The sequence below is a fragment of the Culex pipiens genome, chromosome 3, assembly GCF_016801865.2.
Source record: "Culex pipiens pallens isolate TS chromosome 3, TS_CPP_V2, whole genome shotgun sequence".
NCBI lineage: Eukaryota > Metazoa > Arthropoda > Insecta > Diptera > Culicidae > Culex > Culex pipiens.
Genome location: NC_068939.1, coordinates 177210806 through 177216091, shown reverse-complemented (window position 1 = coordinate 177216091; position 5286 = coordinate 177210806).

The following is a 5286-nucleotide window of genomic DNA, read 5'->3' as shown; positions in this document are numbered from 1 at the left end:
ACTGTTGAAAATTTAAGAATGTTTGATTTAAATAAAAAAACATTTATTTCGTTGAACTCTCAATTTCTTCCACGAAAAAGTAAAAGCTTCCAAAGAATATTCACTTAGAAAAGCTTCACCTTTTCTCACTGTGCAAACCACCCCCTAACAACAGTTGCCCCCCTGCAGAGTGTGTGGGAAAACCGTTCTTTGTCAAGTTTCGGGTGACAGGGAAAAACTGTGTCGCTTCGACCGAGCCCAGGGTGGGGGTGGGAACAACGAAACGAGGATAAATGTCCGACAAAAAGGCAAAATCGTTTTGGAATCTACAACCGCACTCTCACTATCCATCCTCGACTCGTTCCGACTCCCCTAAGCTGGATGGTTTCAGATTCCTGAACTGGACTCTCCACACACACACACACACGCACCCTGACTTTGCCGAGGCAGGAGGGTGGACAACAATAATCATGTCGACGGGACGAGAGTTTTATTGCTGACACAGATCAATGATTAGTTTCTCTGCTTCTTCTAGATTTTTTTATATTCCTGTTCGTTTTGTTAAGGGGATCCCCACGTTTGTCCAGTCCAGCAGGGAGGACCTACCCCGGGTAATTGAGTTAAGAGGTCAGACAAAGTGACTCATTGTGTCTGGGACTGACAACGGTGATGGAAGGGTAATCTTTTTTCTCTCTCTCTGTTTTGTGGTTTATGTATCACATCTTTTTTGTTTTTGAATTGTTTCTAAATAAGTATGCTTTGCCAAAACCGTTCGATTTTTCTTTATAAATCGATACCTGCGTAGTACACAGTGTGATCTCGCCTTCCGTCGGATGGGGAAGTAAATGTTGGCCCCAGTTTAACCTAGATGGTTAGGTCGTTGGCTCAGTCCAGGTATAGGAGTCGTCTCCCTGGGTCTTACAATCCAAAGGTCGTCAGTTCGAATCTCGGGGTGGATGGAAGCTTAGGTGTGAATAAAGGTTTGCAATTTCCTCCTCCTTGTGATGAAAATGCGTTTGTGTTTGTTTGTGTTAGTTTTAAATAGTTTCTATATTGTTGCTATTTCCCGTTACTTAAATCTAAAAAATCTAGAAACATGTCATTTCTACACTCAAAGGAAAAATATATATCAAAATCTGCAACAGTGGATTTGCTGCAGAAAATGTAATATTTTATAACAATTTTTGCAGCAAGCCGCTACATCAATTTTGCCCGTGTCAGCGATCTGCAGTTCTCACCAACACGAATAATGTTGGCGCGTCATGATAATGCTCTGTCCCTCGCAACTCAACAAGCAGCCATGGCGTGGTGGCAGCGTGTCGTGTCGTGTTTGGTTGGTTTAATTTAAACACCATTTGGCGGCGGTGAATTGAAATTTTTTTCCATAATGGTTATTTTTTGACTGGTTTGCAGTTATAAAAATGCAGATCACTTTCCTATTTTAATTTGACAATTTTGGAAAGCAAATTTGAAGTGCTTTCAAATTAATTTGAGACATAAGCCGTTTCATACAAATTTAAGCCAAAAAAATAAAAACACACAATTGCCTAAAAATATTTTGAAGACCAGCGTACCGTTTTAATTAAAAATAACAAGTTCAAACAAAATCTTAAACAATTCTACATAATAATCTGAAAAAATCACAAGTTTATCGTCTTTTTAGATTTTGATAGAATTTAAAAATATTATTAAGGCCATTGCAAATTTTAACTAATCCCTTCAAAGTTTTCTCAAACAATTATTCTAAAAATAGAAAATTTTCAGAATTTTTTTCATTGGTTGCTTAGCATTGTAAGTTGCATTTAACAAATGTATTGAACATGCAATTTTATTTTATTTGTTGAATTTTGCATTTAATTTAAATTTTGTTGATATTTTTTTTAATTTCTTAATTTTTAAGATAAATTAAATTTCTAAAATTTCTATGATTTTCACATTTTTTATGAAAATCTTGATTTATTCAACGTCTTAAACTTAATCAATTGAATTTCATTATTTTATTTTGTTGTTTCTTAGAATTTCAGTACGAACTTCCCAAAATTCTTGGATTTCATCAAAATTCTTTTTTTTATTTATTTTTGAAGGCTGGTACAAAATTGGATTAAAAAAACTATCAAAACTTTTACAATAATTTGTTATAATAGGGAGAATTTTCAAATCAGACGAAATTCAATTTGAGTCTTCAGAAAGAAGTTGATGGTATCAATTTTGGTGGCATTTTTGTTAATGTTTGTTTTGGAGAGAAATTCTTTAACATTAAAGGCAAAAAGTGTCATTTTTTAAAACTTGTTCGAGTTAAAAATTAAAAATGACGACTTCTTGGAATTAGTTGAAATCCTAGCTATGATTTAAATTTAAATACAAGGAAATTCAAAGCATTTTCCAATGTTTTAGATCATAGTATGATTTTTGAAACGATTTTTGGTAGTTTTTCGTCGTTTGAAAACATATCGAAATTCAGTTGAAACCGAAGGATTCCACAACATCGCCTTTTTTGGGATACACTAATGCTCAGTTATCATAAATTAGTCAAATTTAAATGGTTGGTCTTTGACATGAAGAACTCTGCCTACTCAGATATTTGTAATGGTGATAATATTTTGTTGAAACATGAAAATTAAACAAATTTTGATAAAATTCATTGATTAAGTTTCATTAGAATCATAAAATAGTCAGTAGGCGGTGTTAATGGTTTAAATTGGTATTAAATCCAGACATTTTGGAGAAATTCTCTTTTCAATTAACGAAATTCGGGCATATTTCTGAAAACATTGTACCAAAATTGAAACTTTCCATAAGGATTTTTTTCTGATTCAAAAATGTTCTAAAATGTCATAATTTAATTTGGCAGAGGATCAAACAAAAAAAATTGGGAACCTTTTGGGTCATAAAAAGCATTTTATTGAAATACTCCACGTTTAGTAGTGTGTTATTCGCAAATTTGCTGTGTTTTTATGATCATGATCAGATTTTTTTTTGTTCGGTCTTATCAGGTTTCAAGCTTGGATAATGGGGCTTTTCCAAAGAATGCTAGAAATCTGGTAAATTTATTTCGAAAACATTTAATTGGAAATGAATATATGTAAGTAAGAGCTTCTCAAGGCATATTTATAAGAAATTTGATGAATATGTACTAGGGTGCCCAGAATATGGGACTTTTTTCATAACCTCGCTCCACAAGCTGAATATTGTTCCTTGGGCTGTTTTAGGACTCTGGGCCAAATTTGAGCAAAATCGGTGAACATTTACCCATTGATACTCGAAGGTGAAAATTGTATGGGAAAAAAAGAAAAAATGTCAAATTTTCTTACGGTTTGGTCTGCACGATACACTACACCCATCCAAATATTCCCAAAAGTGAGATTCTCATTGAAAATTTAATGTTCTACAATTTTGTACAACATAACAAAGCTGTAAAACTCGATCCTGAAAAGTTTTTTTTTGCGATTTTAAAAGTAATTTTTGCAACCAATTATACTCAAAAGTTACACAGATGCTTAATATTACCCAAAAAACAGTTTTCCGCTTGAGGAGCAAGGGATTTTTTTTCTGGGCACCCTTATATGTAGTTTAATCTATCGATTTATAGTGACTTTTCTGAAGAAAAATCGTTTAAAATCGGACAAAAATCTTCGAAAAAGAAGCCGTCAAACTATTTCGACAGACTCCGTAAGATGTCGAGAAAATATCAGACGTGTCGAATTTTTTACCTTGATTTTCGCAAAACAATACACCGTGTACTCCTAGAACATTTTGGAGCAAAATTTGGGGTTATTAAATTGCTTCGGATTATTTAACCTGAAACATTTTTACTCTTTGTTTTTATTTGCACTTTTTTATTGTCTGAAATAACTACCAAAATACCTAATCCAAACACCATAAAACAAAAACTTTTTTCTTCCACCAAAACAATCCCATCGTCTGTCGCCCAGGTTGACCTTGCCGTCGCCAAAGTCACGTCACTGATCAAGATGAATTGCGGCAATATTTGTCAGCCATTCGGCGTGGCGCCATCTATTATTGATTATTTATACCGACGATTCGACGACCACCCCCACCCGGTCGAAAAGCTTTGTTTTCGCACTCGAAGGCGGAAAAATTTGTGCGCGCAAATGTCCTCCCCCCCTCTTCTTCTCCTCCACACGACGACGACGTCGGACTCCTCGGGAAGATTCATGGTGACAGATATCGCATTCAGTGGGACACTTGGGAGCGAGTCCGCCACACGTATAACTCTTTTTGGTGGAGGACGACAGCGACGTTTTCTTTCCGCCCGGTTGACCTCCCCGATGCTGGAAGTTCCACGAAATGCGTGTGAAAGCTCGCTCTACTGTTTTGGAAGTAAACAAAGTCCTCTAGCCACGTGCTCGCGCCCAAACAACTTTCCGGAGTTCATTCCGGAGGGCAATAAATCTTCTTTTTTTTCTTTTTCTTTTTGTCTGGTGGGAAAAGAAGCATGAAGTGGGAAAACTTGGTCTTTTTCGAGAATTGACTTCCGGAGTGTGGTGGTGAGGGTCTTTTTTGGCGGCAAATGGATTCCACAGTCTGGCAGCTTCCGGTGAAGTTTGTTATGTTTGTTGACAATGTTGGTTGAGGATTAGTTGAATTACTGGTAAATTTGATAAACACTAGTTTCGCTTCGTTAAAACAATATCGAAATTATTCGTAACAGCAAACTGCAATCATTAAGCCCAAAACTACAAGTTTCCTGCCAAAATGAACTCACCCACTCCGATAATGTAACCTTGGGGCGAATCCACCAGGCAATACCAAACTTTATCAACTGGAAATGAGCATCCAACTCGACCAAACTGCCAAACCGCACCCGCCCACAAACGGTTTTATTCCGCTTTCCAATCAGGCCAATCGTTGAACCCCTCCACCCAAGTCCCCTTTCATCACCGAAAACAGGAAAGGGAAAACGCTTTTCCGCACTCTGGTGTATTTGTGGTATCCTATAAAATGAGCACACTCGATCTCTCGACTAGTTTTCCACCGAGGTACGGCGGTGGTGTTCCCTCAGCTTCCCTTCCCCCTCCTTCGCACTCACTTTCACATGACGTAAATGTTGGGATACACGGTTTCCTGTTTTCACATTCATGTTTTCTGGCGCAAACATTCCTGGAAGAGGAAATTACAGGGCACGATAAAATTAAGAAACACATTTTTTAGCATGGCTTAAAACTTTTGCTGATTGAATGATTCGTAGTAAATGACCGGACATTTTTTTTTTTTCATAACAGAAACTAGTCAGAATATACCAATTTATATATTTATTTTAAAGTAAAATTTATTTTGAAACATTAT